Source organism: Crotalus tigris, unplaced genomic scaffold (genome assembly GCF_016545835.1).
Source record: "Crotalus tigris isolate CLP2741 ecotype Arizona unplaced genomic scaffold, ASM1654583v1 scf7180000019363.1367679, whole genome shotgun sequence".
Classification (NCBI taxonomy): Eukaryota; Metazoa; Chordata; class Lepidosauria; order Squamata; family Viperidae; genus Crotalus; species Crotalus tigris.
Genome location: NW_024097499.1, coordinates 1,076,494 through 1,103,154, shown reverse-complemented (window position 1 = coordinate 1,103,154; position 26,661 = coordinate 1,076,494). Strand labels below are relative to the sequence as shown.

The 26,661-nt window shown below is 36.3% G+C and overlaps 1 long non-coding RNA gene across 1 annotated transcript; it reads left to right on the top strand.

The window, feature by feature from the left end:
* The first annotated feature begins 293 nt into the window (after positions 1-293).
* LOC120316346 lies at positions 294-25,830 on the top strand. The gene is made up of 3 exons (XR_005558932.1): positions 294-500; positions 21,074-21,204; positions 25,549-25,830. It is a non-coding gene; the product is annotated as an uncharacterized LOC120316346 (long non-coding RNA).
* The last annotated feature ends 831 nt before the right edge of the window (positions 25,831-26,661 follow it).

Genomic DNA, 26,661 nt, shown 5'->3' with positions numbered 1-26,661 from the left:
TCCCCTTGAAGGAACCCCCATTACTGTCAGTGACTCTTTCATTATAAGTGCATTGAGCAGCAGGTTTAGGCCTCACTTGCAAAACAGGTAATAAACTCACAATCCTAAATAAACTTTTCAACCCATTTAACACAATCAAAAAAATGTTTAGATAAGGCTGAGCTGCATATCAAGGTGAGCTGCCTTTCCTGGAAGACTTTCTCCATCCAGAAGAATAAACACTACCTTTAGTTATTCCAAACATGCACCTCCATTGATTCGTAGCTGGAGGCTAAAAGTCGCAAGGCGGTGCCTGGCTTCACTTGTATTACTTGTATCTAAAGGTGTTTGCTGAATTCATCTTTTTCAGGTATAAAGTTGGAGGAGGACATTCTATGAACATTTTTTAAACTCAATCTACGTATAAAGCTGCCTGAATGGGCAATATTAACAAACGCCCACGTCTCTGAGGGAGTTTTAGATCTGTCTTGCTTATAGCCCGATCACATAGTTCCACAAAGGTAAGAAATGATGTAATGAAGAACTTAAAAGCATTTTGCAGTTTATATATATGTATGTATGTATGTATGTATGTATGTATGTATGTATGTATGTATATGTATATATATGATATAAATTAAACCCCTGAATTTGTATTTCATAGATCATCTGATTGACATTAAAGAGTGGTGGGTTGGGATTTCAGTTTGTTCAGTCCAGTTAAGACTCATAGTACCTTTTCTAACAAATTTTGTTAAAAGGCACACTATTTTGGGAGTCACAGCTCATTTCATCAGATGCATCCTGCAGTTCAAAAAAAAAAAACATACTATTTTTATTCAGAATTATTAGTTGGCACTACAGGCTGATATTTATTTATTTTTGCTACTATAAACTAATATGGCTTTCCTCCTACATTTTACATTATAGCAGTAGCAATACCACTTAGACTTATGTACCACTTTTCAGTGCTTTTACAACCCTCTCTAAGGGGTTTACAGAACCAGTATATTACCCCCAACAATCTGGGTCCTTATTTTACCGACCTTGGAAGGATGGAAGGCTGAGTCAACCTTGAGCCGGTGAGAATCAAGCTGCTGATCTGCTGGCAGTTAGCAGCAGAATTAGCCTGCAGTACTGCATTCTACCCACTGCACCACTACAGCTCTTAAGTATTAAGTATTCCTGCTAAAATCCAAGAAAGTAAATAGCTGAAATGCTATACAGAGGACGATTTTTTTTTCCTCTACCTTTGGTGCCTTCAAGTCCTGATAACTGCCTGGACAAGTCCCTGTAGTTTTCTTGGCAAGTTTTCCAGAAGTGGTTTGCCGCTGCTCCCTCCCTAGGATTGAGGAAGAGGAATTAAATGGCTTTGTGTTTAAGGCAGGACTAGAACTCATAGTCTCCAGTTTCTAGCCCGGTGCCTTGAATCACTGTTAATAAACTAATGCTCAAGGAATAAATAGAAAGCAGTAATCCATACAATATAATAGTATAGGAAATGTTCTTCCCTTCTTCACTCTCGTTTTCAGATCAACTTTCAAAAGCACCACCTAAGTAGGAAAGAATGTTTCTGCAACCCATGAATTCACACAACCAACAAAAACATATTAAACAAATACATTAATGTGGCAAAGAGAAATATATTTACAGAAACATTAAAAGACTTATGTCCAATTATCTTGAATGTATATTCATCAGAATCATGCAAGACTATTCTAAAATTATTAAGCTATTATGTCATACCTATAAATCTGTTTTGCAGTATTCAATAATTGAATAATTATTATTATTCAAATAATCTGAATAATTATTTCTGATAAGTAACTGATAAAAAAATTACAACTAAAGGCACTGAGATATTCATCTCTCTGATTATACATATGCGTGCAGGCAGAACAGCGGTATAGTAAGAAACTGTTCAGACTTATGAGAGCATGCTATTATCTGTGGGTGTACTGAGGGATTATAAAGGAAATCAGAAAACCGCAATGACTATGCAAACCACAAACCACATGAATTTCTAGCCGTGACAATCTATTGCCACATTCCTTTGTGGCTGTTTTGTATTCAGAAATATGAAATACAAGAACAATGCTGGGCTAGGACCAACCTAGATTATCTCATATGGTGCATTCAGAGTAGGATTTCAAGGCAGAGTCCCCATTCTGTTCAGTTGGCTGGTTAGGATTGCTCCCAAACATTGCTCCTTTTGGGACCGAGTGATAGTACTGCCTAAGTGTCTCCCAAACTACATTACTTGAAGTAAAAAAGGAACTTCCCTATGACAAAAACAGGCAATTTGACCCCCGCCAAATTTTTGGATTGCAACTCCCACAGTTGCCTTTCACTAGATACTGTACCTCAGAGAACTAGAAATTAAAAAGTTCAGACCAGAAGACGTCTACATTTCAAAAGGCTACCTCCATCCCAAAGTCCTGTATTTTGGCTTCGTATCATCAAAAGTCATCACTAATTGTCTATAATGTGATAACTTCAATAATCCTATGCTGCCTTGAATAATATCAGAGCCGTGGTGCTGCAGTTGTTAGAATGTAGTATTGTAGGTTAACTCTGCCCACCACCTTCGATTCTTACCGGCTCCAGGTTGACTCAGCTTTCCACATCCTTCCGAGATCGGTAAAATGAGGACCAGATGGTTGGGGGCAATATGCTGACTCTGTAAACCACTTAGATAGGGCTGTAAAGCATTATAAAGCAGCATATAAGTGTAAGTGCTATTCCTAGTGCTATATGGGCTGTTAAAGAGGAGTTTATCTGAGCACGATTATATTGCCTAATATACAAGTAGTTAGTGAAGACAAACTGGATACTTTTCAGTTGTGTTGGACCCATTCCTAATGAACCTGCCATGATTCCTAATTCTACTGATGACTATTAAACAAGGTCTGAAACTTTGCTGAGGTATGGACAACTGAGAATGCCTATCATTTATCACTGAATAATGGAAACATTTCAAACTGATCCATCAACCTGTTTACCAACCAAACATGGTATAGAGAATTTCTTACACGAGATCATGTAAGATTATTTATTTATGAAAATCTCCCAGAATATAGCATGCTTGGGAGACCTGGAATAAGGTTAGAGAGACCCTGAGACATTACACAATATTTTGCATGTACACGTAGGGATCTGAAAGGCTGTGGATTTTTGTAATAAGCCATAATGGAATTTGGTTTTGGCTTAACCTGTAAACCCAGCCACTGTGATTTATACAGTGTGGTTTATGGCTTATTATAGTGTGTGACTCAATCAAATATGGCCTATTCAGTGATCTATATTTAAGTAAACCATGGCTTAGCACAATGTGCACGTGTCTCATGCTTCTCTTTAAAGTGCAGAGGATAGTCAGTAAAATGGATCGTAGCAGTTAGGGAATTATTAGGGAATTATGATCAACTCATATTTAGGATATACATATGTGCATAATGGTGACTGTTCTACAAATAATAAATATAATATAAATAAACCCTTCTGGAACAGGAACAATGGGGCAAAAGTGGAAGGAAATTAGCCTACTGCTGCAGGAATTCTTTCCTGCGTGGTAGAAAAGAGGTTCCAATTGGAAGACGAATTGGCTCAGAGGCTAGTTTGTTTTAGTACATATGCAACAGCACAGAATAAGGATAAAGGGGGAGGATTATTATCTGATATTAAAAAGTAAATTGCGATGAATAATAATCAAGGTTGTATGAGAGTGGCAGTATTCATATAACATGCGAAGGAAAAGAAAGGGGAAGTATTGGAACTTGGAAAGCTGGTAAGATCGAGAGAATGAAAGAGAATGATTGTATCCTTCCTTCCAACTTGTCACAAGACCAAACAGGAATCTTCAACAGCAAAATAAATCTGAAAGAAGGGAGGGGGAGCAGGCTTTCACTGCTTCAAATATGGACCGAAGGAAGAAGGGTGACTAAAAGTTCCACTGGTTGGTCAGTTTTTGTACTGGCAAACAAGGCAAGGGCATGCAACATACTGTCTTCTCCCTGCGGCCATAGCATCAACTAGAGGAGGGCTTTTCAACCTTTTCACAGACTATACCACTTTTAGGACATGACAATATTCGAGTACCACCAGTGCTTAGCAAAGTGTCAAAACTTGATGACTTTAAAAAAAAGGGGGGGGGTTTGACTTTTACTGGTTAGATTTGTTTGTTGTTATAGAAATGGCTAGTTTGTAATATTATGGAAAAGTATAAAAGTTGAGGTTCAATGTTAATGCTTCCTTGTACTGCAACAGAAGAAGTCAGAAGTCAAAGACTTTTCTTTTTCCCTTCTCCTCCTCACTTTTTTTTCCACCTTTTTCCTCCCCACTGTGACTTACTATTTCCTTTTGTATTTTATTTTTTGTATTTTATTCTGTAATCTAATAAAATGTTATAAACTGTAAAAAAAATTAAAAAAGGAAAAAAGTACCGGTTTTAATTTCTTCGATGGTTGTTCCTTTGCTGAATCACTTTCCCTTTACAGTGACAAATGTATGATGAATTTCTCAATATTTATTAAAATGCACCACTACCTCGATGGTCAGTTGGCTGGTCGGCCCTTCTTCCTCTCTCTCTCTCCTCTCTTTTTCTCCTCACCCTTTACTCGCAAAAGCTCCCCTTTCTGTCTCTCTCTCTCAGTGGGATTCAAATATGTGATCAACCAGTTCTCTGTTTGGTACTGCTTCCAGAAGTCCATTCTGGACCTGGGCAACAAAAAACTAGCTACCAGTTCTGTCAAAGTGATACGAACTATTTGAATCCCACCACTGCTTTACCCCCAAATCCTTTCCTCTCTGTCTTGCAGGCTTTCCTCTCTGTCTCCCCAAAAGCCTTTCCTGTCTCTCTCTCTCATCGCTTCGCTGACAAAAGCCTTTTCTCTTCTGACTCTTCTCTCTCTCTGTCTCTCTCTCTCTCTCTCTCTCTCTCTCTCTCTCTCTCTCTCTCTCCCCCCCCCCCGCCAAAACTGCCTCCTTTTATAGCTTCTCCTGTCTCTATCCTCCTCTTCCTTTTTCTTCAGGGTGTGCCAGAACTGCAGATTCTGGGGCCTTAGACTCGGTCCAGCAGCCCTGCAGTTCCAGATGGCAAGTCCTACGCTGCGCCACTTTAGCTCGTTCCCTCCCCCCGCTACACTTGGTTAGGCATAGTTTTGTTCTACCTGCCAGGTGCCAATGTACCACTGGTGGTATGCATACCACCGGTTGAAAAGCTCTGAACTAGAGTGCCGTGACACCTGATTACTCTCCATTGATTTGACAAGTTTGCTGCTGACCTTTTTGCTGAAATAGACCAAGCCTACTGGGGTCAAGAGACTGGTTTTTTTTAGTCCTCCTGACTCATCTGGACTAGTTGTGTTCAAAAGAATATACCAAAGCAGGAAGCAAATATTACAAGTTATATTACAAGTTTAATGAAGAGAAGGACAAGGGGTGACATGATAGCAGTGTTCCAATATCTCAGGGGTTGTCACAAAGAAGAGGGAGTCAAGCTATTCTTCATAGTACCTGGAGGCAGGACAAGAAGCAATAGATGGAAACTAATCAAAGAGAGAAGCAATCTAGAACTAAGGAGAAATTTCCTGACAGTTAGAACAATTAATCAATGGAACAACTTGCTTCTAGAAGTTGTGGATGCTGCAACACTGGAAGTTTTTAAAAAGAGACTGGGCAACCATTTGTCTGAAATGGTATAGGGTTTCCTGCCTGAGCAGGGGGTTGGACTATAAGACCTCAAGGGTCCCTTCCAACTCTACTATTATTATTATTAAGTTAAAATGGAAGGCATTGTTTAGCTCATTATTATTATAATCTACCTTTGCTTTTGCTTTTAAAATAGTTGTTCAAGTGTGTGATGTCAGTAAACACTGCAGAGAAAACAGTTTAACTGCAAATCCCAAAAGCTGCTTTTGATCTTGAGAATATGCCACCAATGGCCACAAAAATCGCTAATCCCAATCCATAGGAATGGATGTGTGCACACCTGGGAATCTGTGCACACACACAACCTCCAGAGCTATCAGATTGCAGCACATAAATACAGATTATCTGTTATGTACATTGAAATATGTATACAAGCAAAATTCATTAAAACATTCTTGTTAACGCATAACCTTATACCTTCTCAAGTAAAACTCTGTAATTACTAATCAAAGACATTCCAGACAATAGTTAGGTTGTCTAGGAAGTTTGGAAGCTGAAGTCCCAATGAATCTATAAGGCGCTAGGATGGGAAACACTTAGCGGTAGTACCCTGGTAGCCAGCAAACTCTTCCTGAAAACTTAAAAGCTGGAACTGTCATTTCAAAGGCCAAAGTGCAGAAAAGGAAATATTGCAAGTAGCAAATGATAATATTTCAACTTTTTAACCTCCAATTCAGCAATGTTTTTCCCAGGTTCCACTGGGGGGGTGGGGGAGGGGGGAGAGGAACACCAGGAATTTCAGTGCTTGAAGCCCATAATGAATTGATATAGTAGTCAGTATTGTTCCCTCTCATAAGTTAGCTCATACATGATTACTTAAATATATAGAAAATAAAACATTCTTGACCAAATAGCAGTAAAAACCAGTGATTTTTTTTTTTTTTTTTTTACTTATCTGGGTACTTGATGACCTACAAAGCAGCACAGAAAGAAATAGTGTGGTACTAGATCTGTTAGAAAGTGAACACTTCCCAAGTGCCAAGTTGTTGCTGAAAAGTGCAGGGCAAACAGGTGGAATGATTGACAATCTCTCTGAATACTTAAAACTATGATGCTGAGAGTTCACCATTCATGCTGAGCCTGAAATGTAAGTACAGTATTAACTAATCTGATTGTCATCAGAACCTCAGAGCATTTTTTTGTGGTTTGTTGGCTTTTGGAAACTTTGGGCTCCTGTCAAAACTCTGTACATTCCGTTTATGGTATGGCAAAGTTCCAGTTCTATGGAAAATTAGATATTGGAAGAAAAGAACTGATCCCAAGAGAAAACTTGTAGCTCCTGCTTATGCAAATTATCAAATAATATAGATGGGGTTTTGGTTTTTCAGATACAAAGTACAGGCTAATATGACATTTGCAGAGAATTTGTCCCTGCTCTCTAGGGACAACCTTGTTACACTTTAATCTACCTAGGCTGATCTCATGCATCCTGTTATTAAAGGTTCCATTGCAAATAACATCTGCTTTCATTGTTCAAAAACAAAGGAATATCAGCATCATGGTAGCAGGATAGGAAGATACAGTGCTGACTATAACATCTCTGAATTACAGCTTCAAAAGGCATTTTAAAGAGTGCATTTAAAATTATGTGAAAAACTACTATGCATTCTTATAACTAAGGTGACCAACTTTTTTACAATGAAAAGGACACAAATAAATTGAAGAAAAAAATATCGTAAATAAAAGAAACATTTTATTCATTGCAACAATACAGAATACACTATAATATGATAAATGCATAATAAAAACATTTGTAACAATAACATTTTATATTGTAATTATGCTTACATGCCTATTGTTAGAGAATTTCAATTTCTCTATTGGTGAAAAAATAAATCAGAAGCTCTCACAGTTGACTGCATTTAGCTGATTCAAAATAACTTCTTTATATTCATATAAAAATATTTACAATACCATACATTCTTCTTTACAGCAATATAACTCAATTGAAGACTTCTTACAGAGAGATACAGAGACAAAACTGAGACTGGAAATCCAGCTCCTAACTCAATACTCTTTTTGCACAGACTCAGTAGCACTTTCTTCACATTGACTGACTGAGTTACCATATGACTTTTCCTGCGCATGAATATTCCAACACTCCTCCCTTCATGACAGGAAGAGACATCAGACCTATTGACTTAACACATTCTCCATAGTGAACACTACCCAATGATTTAGTCATCATGTCTGACAAATTATCCTTAGAAGAACAATGATGTAAACTAATCAATTTTCCTTTTACAGCTTCCCTGACATTACAATACTTAATGTCTACATGTTTACTTCTGTTCTTCACCCTGTCACCAGTTGCCATTTTTATACAGGTAGCATTGTCTTCAAATACCTTTACAGAGTCTTTTACATTAATATTTAAATCTTGCAACAACTGTACATCATTATTTGGCAATACCTTTTTCTTATATACCCACTTACAACCCACAGCTTTGGTTCCCTGTGGCAAAATCACTGATTTAAATACTTCATGGTCTCCCATGGATTTCATCTCTTTATCCATGGCCTCCTTCCATCTTTCTTGTTCAGCTTTTAGTAATGCCAACACTTCTTTATAACTTCTTGGCTCATACCACACATTGCAAACCTTTATCTTGCTGGCAGAATACCTGTCAGGCAGAATTCCTTTGTTACATCACTCTGACCTACGTGGTATTAACTGCTCCTGTGTCTCAATTCTTTCTGGTTTCATGTCTTGTTCAGCCTCTCCTCCCTGAACATTGACATCTTCAATAATCATTTTTTTATCATTAGATGAGTTATTGTCATTAAATAGATCACTGTCATTAAGTGAGACATACCCAGAATTTGCATTAATTCTGTCCCAATTTTGTTCTGCAAAATTAGCAGATCTTGAAATTACAATTCTTTTACTTCCATTGCTAAAGCGATATCCTTTTGACCCTGGCTCATAGCCCACAAACCTGAGCTTTCTTGCCTTTTGCCGTCCCTTTCTTCTGATTGCTTTCGGAATATGTACCCATGCAGTACTTCCAAAAATTCTCAAATGTGCCAGTGATGGCTTTCTCCCATATAGAATGGCTTATGGAGTATTATTAATGGAGGAACTCCACAGCCTGTTAACTATATAATTTGCAGTCAATATGACTTCTCCCCAATATGACCTGCTCATACCAGAATCCTCTAATAATGAATCTTTCATTGTTTGCAAAACACCATTCCTTCTTTCAGCTACACCGTTCTCTGCTGCTCTGTAAGGATTGTACGTTTGTGTCTTATCCCCAACTGCCCCAACCATTGTTGAAATTTAGTTGACATAAATTCAGTACCTCTGTCAGTTTGCAACTGACACACTTGTCGTCTGTACTCTACAAAACTTACCCACTGTTTGAATTGTTGCAGCACCTCTGTCTTTGCTCTAAGCAAGTAGCAAAATGAATACCTGCTATGATCATCAACAATTACCAGTGCATATTTTGCTCCTCCCAAACTGGCTTGCATAGGTCCCACCAGATCTGCATGGACCAGCTCTAGAACTTTTTTTGTTTGTCTTGTGCTACATTTACTAACTGGGAATGTCTTTGACTTCGATGCTTTGCATACTGCACAGTCCAAATATGTTTTGCATCCCTTCAAATTTAGCCCTTCTGCAAAATCTTGTGTTTGCTGCAAAACTTTAAAGCTTACATGGCCAAGTCTTCTATGTAGAAGATGAACACATGAATCAACATTCTTAAATATATGGGAACATTGAACCTTTTGTCCCTGCAATACATATAGATTATCTTCCTTTATGCCTTCTGCACAAATATTCCCATTCCTTTTGATGAGACACTTCCCATTTACAAAAATGATCTTAAAACCTTGTTTGTCTAAATTAGACACACTTAACAAATTATGTTCCATCTCAGGTACACAAAGCACATTGGTAAACTTTGATTCCAAATATGGAATTTTTACATTGCCTTTTCCAATGACTTTTGCTTTCTGGCCATTTGCCAAAGCCACAGCTTCTTGTGCTACTGGAACAAACCTGCAAAATAATTCAGTCATTAACAATTGTTTGACTTGCCCCACTATCTATTAGCCACTTGTCTCTGTTGTTGCTATAGCAAATGTTTGCAACACCAGAATGTTCCTTTTGCAAATCAGTCCTTTTTGGTTGCACAAATGTCCTTTGCTGCAAATTGTTCCTTTGCAAACAATTCCTTTTCAGATGGTTGTTTGCTCTACAAATGTAGCAATTCTTTTCTTGCTTAGCTTTCTGCCTGCAAAATGTTTCTTCTTCAGAGACTTGCAGTCTGGACTCCCTCCTCAGGAATTTCTCCTCCTGTGGCTGCTTCTAAAATGTTGCTTTTCTTCTTCATTAAGCAAACATGCCTTTAAAGCCTCAAAATTTAAGTCTTGCTCTTTTTTACACTCAAATATGGCAGAAACTGTGTCCCAGGTTTTATCTAAACTGTTCAACACCAATAAAACCTTCTGGGACTCAGGGACTTTAATCCCACATTGTTCTAAGTCCAAAAATAAACTTTGCATTTTATTTAAATGTGGTTCCACAGATTCACCTGGTTGCAAACAGGCCCTGTAAAGTTTTCTTGACAATTGCACTATATTGCATGCAGAAATATTCACGTGCACAGTTCTCAACTTTAACCAAATCTCCTTTGCAGTCTTTAAATCTGCAACATTTAGAAATTGTTCATCATCTAAATTCAAGATGAGATAAGCCATTGCTTGATCATGACTTTTCTGATCAGCACCTGCAAACACTTGTGGTGGATTTTCTACAATATACCACAGCTCTTTAGCCTTGAGCAAACATTCCATTTTAGCAGCCCACACAATGTAATTCTTCTGGCCCAAAGGAGGCACAAAGCTTTCCTTAAATTCCATTGCAGCCATTCTACTTATTCTGTCTTGTTGTTATACTTTCTAAACACAGGCAATTTCTTCCAGCTTTAAATTACAATGCAGTCCTTAGTAAGCTCTGGGCCCATAACCTGTTAGAGAATTTTAATTTCTCTATTGGTGAAAAAATAAATCAGAAGCTCTCACAGTTGACTGCATTTAGCTGATTCAAAATAACTTCTTTATATTCATATAAAAATATTTACAATACCATACATTCTTCTTTACAGCAACATAGCTCAATTGAAGACTTCTTACAGAGAGATACAGAGACAAACCTGAGACTGGAAATCCAGCTCCTAACTCAATACTCTTTTTGCACAGACTCAGTAGCACTTTCTTCACATTGGCTGACTGAGTTACCACATGACTCTTCCTGCTCATGAATATTCCAACACCTATTAATTATTATTTAAAAGAGTACTTTTCCATTGAATGAATATGTTTTGTCAATGTATCATCTTCTAACAATATATTGGAAATATCTGAACAAGAAATACTGTATCCTTCATATTGAATTTTACGGCAAGTGCTGCAGCTAGAGTATCAGCATTCAATCTCGATTTCTCACTTTTTCAAAAATTATTACCAATTGGAAAAAACCCTTTCAACTGCTGCATTAGTTCCAGGACAGTACAACTTAAATTGAACAAGAATAAATAAATTTTCACATGGAATATGTTCATTTTTGAAATGGTTGAATATTTCCATTTTATCAATTTCAACGTGTTTATTTTCCCATTGTATTAATTTTTCAGAATTTAAAAATACATTCAGTCTTCTAATTTCTTCAAAGAGACAATTGTCATCTATTTTAATGTCTGGCATTTCTTTAGATAAAAACTCAACACAAGATTCAATATCTGTCCAATATACGTGATGAAGTCAAAAAACACCATTGAAAACTGTTATTTCCTGTGATGTTGTTTCAGACCATTCTTCGATATATTGAAAACATGTTTGGTAAAAATTCTGCACTTCTTTGATAAACCTTTCCGTTATGCCCGGATTTGATTCCTCTAAGTCTGACAATTTTCTTTTTATAACTAAAGGAAGAAATTTTTCTTCAAATCGAGTTTTATATTGAAGGATAAAGTCATTCAAAATAAGACTAACTTCTGTAGCTGAAATGTGTTCACCTTCAATCGTTTGAATTGTTTTGTGAAAAATAGATGCTTGATTATGTACAAAATACATTAATATCTCAGAGATTTCATTATTGAAAAACGATTCCAGGATTTTAGGACATTTGTCTAAACTTAAAAAATATGAATGGAGAGGCTCAAATAATTGTAGAACATGCTCTATAGCAGGTGTTAGAGCAAGCCATCTAACTTTTGAATATCCTAAAAGTTTTTTGTATTGAACATTTGCTTCTTCATAAAATTGTTTTAAAGTAGCCACACAAATGGTAAAACTACTAAAATACAAATAAATTGTAGTTATTATTACTTCTACATCAATCGGCATGGCACATGACGCCATGTTGATTGCATTTGACAAAATATGTGCATTACAACCTATTTCTAATATTTTCTTTTGGAGTAAATCTTGTAATTTTACATACACATTATTCACCCCTTTGTGTCTTCGCCCACCAAAATTTGTGTTTGTATTATCAGCTGTTAGTGCAACAACTTTGGATTTCAAATTGTTTTCATTTATTACTCTGTATAGATGGTTTGACAAAATTTCAGCAGTTTCACCCTCAATGGATTCTAAATTTAAAATTTTTACTTGAATGCCTTTGGTAACATTAAAATATCTTACTAGTATTGGATACAATTTAGTTTCATTATGATTGGATGCATCCGATAAAACCGTTACAAATGCTGCAGTTTCCAAGTCTTCTGTAAGTATTTTGTCACAGTAATTTTTAAATACTTATTTAATAATAGCCTTGCATTTTGTCCTGGCACATAAAAATTTAGGATCGTGAAACTTTTTCAATAATTTAGTTGTACAATCCATATTACAGAAACTTTGATTGTGAATTATGGTATGGTATGGAATGCAAATGTTCCCTCCATTGCAGCTAACTGTTTTTCATCTTCAGAATACTTTGAAGTTTAAAAAAAACTTGTTACTTTACAACTGGAAGCAGATGCATCTGATGATTGCTTATGTTTCTTGGTGGTCAAGTGTTTCGTAATAGCTGCTCTGCCCCCAACTGCAATACAAAATTCTCCGCTGCAAATATTGCAGAAAACAATGTTATCCTTCTTTGATGTGATGAATGGAAATTCCTTATTCAATTTATCGTTGAAATGGCATTTCCTCTTTTTTGATTTTTCCATCCCTAAATAGAAGTTAGTCTCCTCCAGGTATCTTCGGGACTAACTAGGAGATGGTGTACTTGGGTAGCAGGGAAGGGTGCAAAGTTCCTACCAATTCGCCTTCGCTGCAGACAACCTGCATGTGCAAAGTTTGCCGGCCGGTTGTTTTGGCGCGCTCAGCAGAAATTTCTATTGGCTTTCGAAAGCCAATAGGGGGAGTAGCACAGCTCATGCAAAAGTTGAAAAAAAAAACATCAAAAAAGGTGCTGGAACGCCATTCTGAGCGTTCTATGAGGGAAAAAAAGCCCTTCAAATATCGAAAAGGAGAACATGTAGGAGGACACTTTTCGAAGAAGGACAGAACTTACAAAAGGAGGACTGTCCTCCCTAAAGAAGGACGGTAGGTCACGTTATTATAACAATCAGTATATCCAGTACATTGAAGAGGGAAGCCATGGGAAGGAAGGGAGATTAAAATAGCTGATTTTGCCTGTAGCCTGTCATAGTATGACTACTCATGCAGGAGGGCTATGGCATAGTTCTTTGCAATAAATTCATATTGTATGGGGCCGGGGGATGTATCTTTTTCCATCTCTTGATGTTTGGGGATCTGCAAAGCCATAAAACCAGATAAGACTTGGTGAAAATAAGTACCTACTCTATTGCATCTGGAATAGATGCAATGTCTTCTTCATTTTACTATCCCCAGTTTGCAAATGTGCAATGAGAGGTGGAAAGTGGAAAGTCACGTTCGAGAGGAGCAATTGCATTTGTGAATATGTTATTGCATCTATTCCCTTCGCTCTGAGAACTTAAGGTGGCTGACAAGAGGATCTACCCTAACCATAACCATGTGAATCGCCTAGTAAATTGTTAGGTCAAGTGGGGATATGAACCTCGATCTCTTTGATTCAGCTCCAACCGTTATCCACTATCACTCCTTTTCTGCCTGGCAATGCTACTGACTCATTTTCTGATTGCTATAACTTTCATTTCTGAAAGCCTTGAGAGGTAACCCTAATATTGCTCTGCAGCAGTGGTTCTTAACCTTTCTAATGCCGTGACCCCATAATACAGTTCCCCATGTTGTGGTGACCCCCAACCACTTATATATCACCGGGTGCCAGGGGCGTGGCTAAAGAAAAGGGGGGAAAATGGCAGACAGCCTTGTTTGGCAACCCCTGTGAAATGGTCGTTCGACCCCAAATGGGGTCCTGACCCACAGGTTGAGAACCACTGCTCTGCAGGGAAATGGAGACCATTGGAGAACTGTGGTGAGTTTTGAAACTCTCCAATGTTCCGTCCATGCACCCAAATTCAGCAGGCTTTTTTTTTTTATCTTAATTATCACATGAAATTTGAACATTGAAAAATTTGGTTCAACCCTAGTTAGAATCAGCTGTCAACAGATAGCTTCCCTTTCTTCATCCTTTTGTAAAATTTACTATTCTGAAATATATTAAGGGTGACATTAAGTCCATTCTGGTGCTCTGGAAAATGCAAATGTCAGTCACTGGGGGAAGCACATAAATATCAGAATCACAGATGGTTGAGAGAGTTCAAAGTGCTTCTTTGAAGCTAGTACAGTGCTGCAAGGAAGTCTCCCATAGACACTAAAGCTTTGAGTGCCCCATAGCTTTAATTATGAATAATATTAATAATCCCCTGCCATGTTTTAAAATTTTCACAGATAGCAGATACTTCAGTCAAAGAGGGAGTCAGATATGTTTGTGAATATTCATATTTGCCAGATTTATTTGCTGCCTTTCATTTAAAAGCTCACGAGACATATGCAATATTCTCTCCTTTCTTTTTTTCTCCTTCAAACAATATGTACATATATTAGAAAGAATTATTAGAAAGCAATATACAATCTTTATTATAGAAGATCTATCAGTGGTATCTTTTTGCAAACTCTGAACAAATCTCCCCCTGGGTCCCTCCTTTTGTCACAGGTAAGATAACCTTCTCCAACATGCTCCTTTTCAAATAAGAGAAGATTACTTGTCTTGTAATCTGTAATTCACTAGGCTGGGGAAAATCTAGTAGAAATGTAATAAAATTATATTCTCAATAAATCGGGTTCTACGAACGACCTCAATTGAGCTCAAAACCTCTGTTGCTAAGCGAGATATTTGTTAAGAGAATTTTGTTCCATTTTATGACATTTCTTGCCACAGCTGTTAAGTGAATCACTGCAGTTGTTAAATGAACCTGGTTTTTCCATTGACTTTACTTGCCAGAAGATCACAAAAGATGATCACATGACCCCGGTACACAGCAACCATCAAAAATATGAACCAGTTGCCAAGCGTCTGAATTTTGATCACGTGACCGTGGGGATGCTGCAACGGTCATAAGGGTAAAAAATGGTCATAAGTCACTTTTTTCAGTGCCATCGTAACTTTGAACGGTCACAAAATGAACTGTTGTAAATCAAGAACTACGTATATTTCATATCGAAATACAGTTGGTTCAGCACAGGCTCATCAGACAGTCAAGCCGTTTGAATTATTATTTACATTAATTAACAACAGTTTTCAAGATATTTGTATCACTGTAATTTAACATCAGATGGACCCAGTTATATAAGCCCTGCTTACAATATGTAATACTATCTTCTTTGCCAGTATTCTCTTAGTAGTTTTTTTTTAAAAAAGCTCTAGATGGTAGCATTATGGCCTCTTAAAATGACTTTTATTTAAAAAAAAGTTTAAAAAATTGATACTGGGCATAAGTGATAGTCCACACTGGTACAAAACTAATGCTAAATCCTAATTTCATTTCTTTTGGGGCCTTTTTATTAGCAGGCCCAACTGAAACTGATCTATCAAAAGGACAATTTTGGAATGCTGCAAAAAAAAAAAAAATACCGGTATGTGCGTGTCCAGAGAAAAAGTGTAATTTAATTTGAAAAATATAATCAGTATTGATGAGCTGTTTTCCACTTAACAATTATTGCCTTCATATTTATTTAGTAATACAAAATGTGGTAATAAAAAGCTATTTCTTATTTATTTATTAAATTTATACACTACCCATCTCACTGTCACTGCAGTCCTTTCTAAGGCAAGATCAGAAAGGGCAATTTGGGCAATATTTTAATATGTATTAATAGTGGTCTTAGTTTACTGATTAAATTTATATAGCCATCAACTCATTGCATGACTCTGGGCAGCCTACAAGGTTAAAATCCTCCACAAAGTACAAAACAACCAAAAAAATAGCCACAAAAATCATTAAAATATTAAAATCAATAAAATCAAAGCCATAAAAACATAAGATGCAGGACAGCACCATTCATTTCCTCAAAAGCACAACCATTTAGCAGGCTCTCAACAATGTCACCAGATCCCCAGGCCAGATGGCAAAGCCATAAGGCCAGCAAGGGCAGAGCCAATCTCATCTCAGGAGGGATGATCATCAGATGGACTTCATGGATTAGACCAAAGGTCCCCAACACTTTGGGCACCAGGGACCGGTTCCATGGAGAGAGATTTTTCCACGGACCGGAGGGTGCGTGGTTTTGTGTGTTGCCTGCATCCTGCAGATGGGGCTTTGCTTGTTTGTGCGGACCGGTTGCTGGCATGCTGCAGCCCAGTACTGGTCCGCGGCCCGGGGTTTGGGGACACCTGGATTAGACCATAAAGAAGGCAAGAGCTCAGTTACTTCTATATCTATTATCACAAGGGCAAGTGATATTTTTGAGCCACTAGCTTGCCAGAGCTACTCTCAAAGTGTCAGTCATTAGGGCCAGAGGGGATGGCATTCAAAAATGTCTGCTGAAGTGTTACATTAACATCCATTTACCAGATACTGATGAGTGAAAGTACTCCTTGTCATCCCTTCTAGCCCTCCAGAATATTCTCTATGATCCCTGCTTAGCATTCGCCTTTCTTCTGAACAGATAGGCAGATTTCTTTATAAACCATTCCCATTTTCATTTTCTAAGCATATTTATGGGCCTATATAGCTTTTAAAGCTTTTCCTTTAGAGCGAAAAAAAATTAAAAAAACAGAAGGCGCCTACACAATCATCAGGCATAAAGCGAGACTATTAGTATTTTAGTGCCCATGTTGCCTATCCCTCTCCTTGTAATAAGAGGAATTTTGTACTGTATCAACAAAGCCTAGATTTCTCTTGATCCTTTAGGTGCACAAGTCAAGGCAAATTCCCTTGGCCATATTCCCAGAGAATAAATATTAATCTTTAGTATTAACATGAGTTGTAGATTACATTCAAAGGGACTACAACATTGCAATGCTGTACACGCTGAACAACAATATCTATTCTGAGAAATACTATGCATCTCAGGTGGGGTCTGAAAAAAAGACTAGATTCTCCACTCCCTTCAAAAAATCTTTAAAACAGGAGGGCCCTATTTGCAGAGTAAGATATTATAGATGATTTCCACTAACTAATTAATTAACTAATTAACTAACTAGCTAGCTAGATGTTAACCTATGTTTATCTTTAAACCTCAGAACTAAAACTTTGAACTTTACCTGGAAACTTATTGGCATGGCAACCAGTACAGGACCTGCAGCTCCCTATAACATTCCAAAGTAATTTTTATCTCCAGCATGTGGACACTTGCACTTTGCAGCCACTGTAGATTCCAAACAGTTCACAAAGCAGCCCCATGTGGTATGCATTGCCATAATTTCTTTTGAAATTATGAGAAACCATGAGATACCATTGAGATACCATTGCCATGTTCCCTCAATCCCATATGACAACAGCTATTATATTGTATGCCCAAGATTGTCCCTCGTCCATGGTCTCTAGCAGTCCAACAGCAGTAGCAATGAATTCAGGAGGAAACCCAAGTCACAGGAGACTTTCACTCTTCCAATATTATAGCCAGGACAAACAAAGAATCAAATGGTCTTCCTCTTGTTAGGCTTTGAATTCAGCTTGTTTCATCCTATCCAGACTCCTACAGCCTTCAGGTAACAGGTCAAGATGTTCATGGTATCCCAGAAGAAACATAGAGCTAAATACCAACAATGTTCTGATGGTATCTCATCCTAAATTGACAGATAATGTCTCCCCTCCCCAAGCAGGATCGTATAAACATTAAAACCTATGGAAGAAAATTTAATCCTGAAGGACGCCACATGGAAGTGATCACTGTAACAACTTTTCTTCTCCTCTGCCCTTGATTGGAATTGCTTGTTTAGGAAGGACTGGAAATATCAAAAATAGTATTCACAACCTTCACAAGTGATCAGTAATGAATGGAGTGCCCCCGTGGAGGTCCTGAGAAAAGATAATCTACCGCAGCAACTAATGCCGTCTCAGGTCCAGATCATAACTGAAAGGGTTCCATTTCTTCTAAGGCACTCTGCAGCAGAAGCAATATCACCGGTTCGACCATCTTTCTTGAAAAGGGAAAGATGGGGAAAAGTTGGTAATCATCAAAGATGGCTGAGTACAGGAAAGAACTTTTCAAAAAAGGATGTACCAAAACTTCACTAAAGGTATCAGACACAATTTCTTTTTCCTAGAGATACTATTCCCCTCAACCAGCTACAAAGTTTGGTATAAAACGAGTATAAAAAAGGGTTCAAACAACCTATTGGCTTAAAACAATTTTTCAAATTTAAAAACCTAATCAATTCAAAATTTGAAAACAGCCATTCATAAAATAAGTTCTCACTCTTATAGAATCTTCAAGCTTACACATTCCCATCTGGAATTGGTTGAACTGATTTTAATAACAAAATATCTTGCACGAACAACACAAGCACAAAGGCTTTATTGCGAATGTCAGACTGATTAGCTTACAAAGCAGTTATTTTGAGCCTTATTTTAGGCAAACCTACTGCCAATAATGTTTATTTTTCCTACTGATGTTGCTTATTTCTGTTCTTACGTGCTCATTGACAGTTGTAACAGAAAATGAATTGGGGGCCTCAGAAGCAGCCATGGTTACATCTGCTTGAATCCTTTGAGCAACAAGGATGTTGACAGATTCTGTAGTGTTGTGATGGCCACCCACATGTTGTTTAGACCCCTGCCCAACTTGTCTGGGTGCTGGTAAACATACCACTTCAAGAGTAAAAGGTCCTTCTTTATTTTATTTCTTTTAAAGCAACTGGTTGGTTGCTGGCTTCAAAATAAAATAATATTGGAGGGAATAACTAACAACTTTAGATCTGTCTCAGACCTTCTGTTACTAAACAATCAGTCAAATAATCAAGTATGTAATGGTAAAGGAATTGTTGGAAAACCAGTTTGGTGTAGTGATTAAAGACATGAAGTTAGGAACAGGAGACTATGAGTTCTAGTCTCGTCTTAGGCACAAAGTCAAATGGATGATCTTGGACCAGTCAATTTCTCTCAACCCTAGGAAGGAGGTAATGACAAAACACTTCTGAAAAACCTTGTCAAGAAAAATTTCAGGGACTAATCTAAGCAGTCTCTGAGAACGTGATTGAATGGAAGAAAAAAAAAGAATTATTAGTATATAAATACCATACACCATATTTTTCTACAACATCATTCAATTCAGCTTCCAGACTGGTGCTCAAGTCTCAGACCTTAAACTGTTACCCAGGGCCCTCATACAGTTACATGAAGGATATTAATATTTGATTGTATATAAATAAATGTAAAGCAATACTGCTATTCCTATTATATATGACAAGGAGCTGTTTTCTCAACAAGAATGCCCTTGGCATTATTCTGAATACCACACTGAAAAAATAACTTTCTTAGTGTAGGCTCAAATCATAATAAAATTATTGAAAAGCAAATAAACTAAATACCTAAGAGTGGAATCTTTAGTCTTAATCAAATAAAATGAATATGCTACTCCTAACACTTTCCATCTATACACATATAAATCCAAAGTGGACAAGTTTAATAGTAGTCTGATTTAAATCTGCCTAACTGTAAAGCATAATGACAAAAATTTGATTTCAAAACCATCATTTTTTCTTGAAACTGAAATGTTTAAATGTCTGTCTGTCTGTCTGTCTGTCTGTCTGTCTATCTATCTATCTATCTATCTATCTATCTATCTATCTATCTATCATTTCTCTTCATGTACTCCTTGAAATGGTTTCAGGGACTCCCACACCACACTTTGAAAAATAATTTTGCAAGAATTTATTTGCGGGGATGTGTTGACATTTTGGAATATTTGGAGCAACATACTGAAAAACAAGCTTTATTGCACTTCTTAGATGCAGAGGCCTTTGATAATTTGAACTGGGCTCTCATGTTCAGAGTTTTGGAAAGTCTTTGGAGATGTAGGAGAAGAGCAGGCGGGGCGGGGGTAGAGGGTGGAGATAAGCAAGCCATCAGTTTAGAGTCCTTGTGTTCCCACAAGTGCTGCAAGTCTAACTCTCCCTGAATTCCATTAACTCATATCTGGTGTCAATTTAGTGTTGAACTTTAATTGACCAGATTTTTGCATATAGGCTTGAATAAATCTTCTATGTTACAACCTTACAAATGGTCCTGATTCTTTGTGCCTATGAGGAAACTTTATAAAAAGTGTAAGATCAATTAACTCTTCACAGAAAGCTCAAACAACTGTAAATGGAGATCTAACAAAGCCTTGTGTGAAATAAAAAAAAGAACAAGACAGGATGTCCACTGTCTCCTCTTTTGTTTATTTTGAAATCTTGAAATACTAAATAGAAATATAAGATGAGAAAACCACGGGAGTTAAATTTAAAAAAGAAACTTATAAGATCTTTTGTTATCACTTGATGTTGGTTTTGGAATATTTTTTTAAAGGGAATTGAAACATCAGTAGCAAAACTGAAACAATTTGTTGCATTAGCTCAAAGAAATAAAAAATAAAGATGTTAACAAAAAAACATGAAAATAGAAGATCAAGCAGAACTGATGAATAAAACGGCTTTTAACATCAAAGGATAAGTTAGTGATTATCACTAAGACACATATGAATTATGTTATTTCAAAATATATTAAGACATAGAAAGAACTTTAAAAAGACATGTTAAAATGGGAAAAAACTACAACTATCATTGGTGATGCAAATTTCTGTGATAAAAATGGATGCTTTTCCTAGAATTATGTTTGTTTCAGATAATACCTGTTTTGACAAATGATGTACCATTTAAACAGGGACAGAAGGACAAAATTTGTGAGTCATGGAAAACAATCTTAAGTTAAATATAAGGTGTTACAAGGTGCAAAGGAAAAAGGAGGATTGGGTCTATCTGATTTGAAACTGTATTTTGCAGCTTCTTGATTGTTTTGGATGAAAGACTGGGTGCTGCTGAGAAATAGAAGGAATTAAAAGATTATGACCTGGATGGCATAGATCAGGGATGTCAAACTGCTGGAAGCTGCGTCCACTCCATTGCCAGCAATGGTAATACCATCCCAATATGTTGCATGACATCATATGACATCATGAGTTTGATATGTCTGGCATAGATATTTATGATATGAGGGTGAAGGTTCGTTCTCCGAGCTTGTGGGTTGGTTTCTGAATGTTTCATTACCAAGCTAGGTAACATCTTCTGCAGAGTTAAGGGGATGTCAGTGTTCTGTTTATATGGGCTTCAGGTGTGGTTGCATCAAGTGAGGGTCTGTGATGGGTCGTGTGATGGGCCAGGTGTGAGCCATCAGTGAGTCTTGTGATGGGTCTTGCGATGGAGAGATTACCTCAGGTCCAGGGTCATTGGGAGGTGAACTGCTGGGGGGGGGCTTGGCTGGGTTGGTTGAGGGTCAGTGCTATTTCTTGTTGGCTGTGTGGTTGATTTGGAGAGTTATTTTGCAACTATAGAATAAATTTATAATTGTTGTAATAATTAATGTGATTAAACATTCTCCAAAGCACCTGAAGGCAGGACAAGAAGCAACGGATGGAAACTAATCAAGGAGAGAAGCAACCTAGAACTAAGGAGAAACTTCCTGACAGTTAGAACAATTAACCAGTAGAACAACCTGCCTCCAGAAGCGGTGAATGCTCCAACACTGGAGGTTTTTAGAAGAAACTGGGCAGCCATTTGTCCGAAATAGTATAGGGTTACCTGCCTGAGCAGGGGGTTGGACTTGATGACCTCCAAGGTCCCTTCCAACTTTATTATTATTATTATTATTATTATTATTATTATTATTATTATTATTATTATTATTATTATTATGGATCATCGCACAGTCAGCCAGATGTTCAGACTGGATTTGGCATTTTGTCTACCTATCGAATCCTTACCCAGGACCTGGGATAGGCAGATGTGGATGTTTGATGTATTACAGATATCGTCGCAGGATGGAAGCAGTTCCTAGTAAGGCCGCCTTTTGCAATTGACTAATATTATTATTATTATTATTAAACACTGCACACATCTACTAAAGTGGGGAATATATTGTAAATAATATAAAATATATAAATAAAATGTGCAAAATCCTATGAGATCACCAAAATTTCACAAGCTCTAACATTTTCATGATTTTTTTCAAGTAACTTTTAATATTTTTGATAGATGGATAAATAGATAGAAACATGGTCTGATGTGGACTAAAATTCTGGTTTAACCATTCTACCTCCATGGTAGACTGGAACATTTTAAAGGCATAACGTCTTCTTTTTTTCCAAATAAAGTTTATTACAGCAGATATTCAGCTGAGCTGGAATCAAACAAAATTAAACAGTTAAACCTAGGGCATTATGATGATTTCATATTCTTGTCTAGATTTACAGCATTAATCAAGTAAAAGTGAACTATCAAAAAGAAGAAGTATAAACAAGAAAACTGGTTATTTTAGCTAAGATAAGAAACAGTGGTAAGAGGAAGTTACACTTGCAGCATTAAAAAAAAGTCCTTGAGAAAATAACAGGTTTGTTGGTAGTCTAACTAGTAGCCTGAAAGTTTTGAAAAGTTTACATTTTGAAAACAAGAGATTGTTTGTCTATAAAATGTATAAACAAAAGAAATAAATATTTTTTCTGGTTTAGCATGTATTTTTATATACCAGATCTTCTCCAGTCTATGGCACTCCAGACAAGGCTTAAAGGACAGCTGGTTAAAATCCTGGGTAGACTCTGAAAAGTAAACTAAATATATATGTAGTGACATACAATAACTTCCTTTCTATGCAAATTAATAGCCATTTTATAAACTCTTATGAAATACACCAAGAAATGAAAGTGGCCAGGCTAAAGGAGAATGAATATAAACCAAAATAACTGGATTCCCCAAATTAAGAAAAGTTGAATTTAATCTATTCTGCTTTTTCCTTAGAATATATTTTGGATACATGTTAAATGTTTTAAATTATAAGGAAAAGCCATAGTTAAGACTGCACATTGCGGTTTAGAAAAACAATTGTGATCAGCTTTTCATTGCATTTTGGCTTACAATTGTACACTATTAGTCATTGCTTCATACTGTCTTATTAAAAATAGATGTGACTACATTTTTAGGTTTTCTTTTCATTCTTGCACTAAATCGCCATAATAGGATTTGGTTGAACCTGAACTACAGTTGCTATGATAGTTTTAAATTATAACCTTCAGGTCTGACTAGAGTATAATCTATAATTACAGACCTAGTTTAAGCATACAGAAATTGTGGTCTAATTGTATGTAAGGAGAAATTCTGTTGCCTTTCAATTGACTAAGCCAATCTACAATTGAAACTTGATACTACTTCAACCAGTAAGCTTTTCTTAAATCCCAAACACTTCCTTTTATTATATAAGATACAGAAGAGCATGCATCTTTTTAATTGTTTACACATATCTGTGCAAGAAATTAGAGAAGTTAAAATTTGGGGGAAAAAAAGCCTTTTTCAGGCAGGTTTCTTCCTTCTTATAGCTTTTCTAAAGCTATAAGTATGTAGAAATGCACTATTATTTCAGAGGGATTTGTTTGTCTATAAAAGCTTTAAGAGATAGAAGAATAATGCAAAAATGTAGGACATAAATATAGGTATAATCTAGTAGATTTAAAGTGATTGTATTAAATTTCAATAAATTATAATTTAAATACAGTATATGTAAATTAAAACAGAGCTTCATATTTATCTGTTATCCCCATGCCTTTATATCAACTGGAAAATGGGAGCATGTTTAATTCCTTAGTGAGTGGCATTTTCTTCTATATTCATAAAAGAAAGAAAAACAAGGAGGGAGAATCTATGGCCCTAATCATGTTGCTGAATAACTGTTCTAGAGCCTTTAGTGCTAGCTGGAAATTAGAGTTGGAGCAACAACTCAAGGACCCTAGATACCTCTCCATTGGAACAGAAAATCTTTTGGGTTGGATTAAACATAACATTACGCACTACAATTTATGGAATACATCTCAATTGGCCAGATTCATGTAACACATTAAGCCATATATCATGACGTAGAGACCACAATTATTAAGTTCCAACAACATACCAACTGCAATATATTAAACCAACTGCAAACAAACCACAACATGAGGATGTTGGTTAGTTTCAGGCCTCTCTTCAACTTAAAATGTAGTTGGTTTAGTTTTGACTTAGCTGAACTCAAATACTGTGCTTTATTCAACAAACTTATTAAAATACACCATGACTTAGTATGTGAACCAAGCTTCCACCAGAACACAAAAGAATACTGTAAACTTTGGTGGACACAGTTTTAACACCAGCAGAAATAACAGAACAGAAACACAGAATTGGAAGAGACTTTGGAGGTCTTCTAGTCCAATCCCCTGCTCGTGCAGGAAACCCTCTATACTATTTCAGAAAAATGGTTGTCCAATCTCTTCTTTAAAATGTCCATTGTTGTAACACCAACAATTTCTGGAGGCAAGTCATTCCACTGATTAATTGTTCTAACTGTCAGAAAAATTCTCCTTGATTCTAGGTTGATTCTCTCCAGCATTAAAACCCCCCTAGATTTATATACTGATCCAACCCATTTATATACTTTCAAAATGAGATCTCTCAGAGATGCAGCTGATCTAATATAGTGCCTTAGCAGAGATTTGGACAATCTCTCTGAATATCCTTGAGGATCATTATCTTTAATTTTGTATCTACACTGTGCTGTATAAATGTCCTACAGCTCAACATATCTTTAAATAAAAATGGGATGCTTTCAAAAGTAATACAAAAACATACCAAGATCTAATTGTAGCTTTTAATCTTTATTTTGTGAAAATTCAACAAAGGTAAAATTTAAAAAATTAACAGCTGTTACAGTATTACAACACTAACGAGATTAATTATATATCTAACTAAAACAATCTTTATAACTCATTCAAATTAAGGCTGCAATTCTAAACTTTCTTATTAGGAAGAAAGCTTCATTGACTGCATAAAATAGGATTTTCTTCAGAATAAATGTGAATCTCACATTATCAATCTCACATTAGATAAAGTAAATAACTTTATAAAAGTATGCACTCAGAGTGCTTAGGAGGTATGATATACAAGGAGCTCACCTCTTGGCATTTAACAATGCAATATATTTTTATTTGTTTGTATTACTTGTTGCTTTCTTTTCTATTACTTATTTATTTCATTTATCTGAATCAAATGCCTCTTAAATATTAACTACTTAAGTAAAAGAATAATTGTTGGGGGAGGCAGTTTATTAAAAAATAAATTTCAGTGGGCGTTTTAACAAGTAAGATATTCTTCAATTGTATAGCATATCGACAGCATATGATGTCATGTTTTCACCCCTTTATCTGTTAATTTTTGTTTTTGTTTGTATCCTTTTTTTGATACAGAGTGCCAGAGAAGTGCAGGTAAGACCAACCAAGATGATTGGAAGACTGGAGGCTAAAACATATGAAGAAGGGTTGCAGGAATTGGGCATGTATAGTTTAATGAAAAGAAGCACTAGGAGTGACATGATAGTAGTGTTCCAATGTCTAAGGGGTTGATACAAAGAAGAGGTAGTTAACCTATTCTCCAAAGCACGTGAAGTTAGAAGAAGAAGTAATGGATGGAAACTAATCAAGGAGAGAACCAACCTAGAACTAAGGATAAATTTCCTGACAGTTAGAGCAATTATCCAGTGGAACCGTTTGCCTCTAAAAGTTGTGGGTGTTCCATTACTGGAAGTTTTTAAGAAGAAATTGAACAACTATTTGTCTGAAATGGTATAGGGCTTCCTGCTTGAGCAGGGGGTCGGACTAGAAGACCTCCAAGGTCCCTTCCAACTCTATTATTCTGTTCTGTTCTGGTAAAACAACCATATAGAAAACTGAAACTGACACAACATATTCTTTAAAATATATTCAGAACAAAGCACATAATGGTTTATTGTGAAGAAAAATCCCTCTTTTAGCCAGAAATTGAAAAATTTATTAAATACTAAGTAAGTTAAGTTTCTACATATGCTAATCATTGCAAACTACTTTAAAAACTATTAAATAAGATTTAGGACAGAGGAAGCAAAATACAATTTATTTCCAGAACAGAAGTTTGTCCATTTTCAGCTGCTTGCTCAGGAATAGAGCAATATTGTCTGCCATCGGTCTCCTCATCTCAAGAATGTTTATGGCTCAAGAAGACTCTTGTTATTGTGTTCTTTTCCCATTACCTATCAGTAAAATTTAGACTGCATTTTATGCATGATTATATATTGAACAATGTCTTGTAGTTCTGATGAGTTATCATGATTATAACCTCAATGGAAAAAACAGAATACAGTATTCAAACCAAGAGTTTAAATATTAGCTCCTGTCTTGGGACCAAATATTTTACTGTTTCTCATAGCTGTTTGCCTTGATATGAAACTGGAGATAGATAACTAGCTTCCCTAGAACATTATTGGCAGTCACTGCTTTCCAATTAGCATCTTCCAGATTTGATTCTACTGGCAATAAATTGAAAAA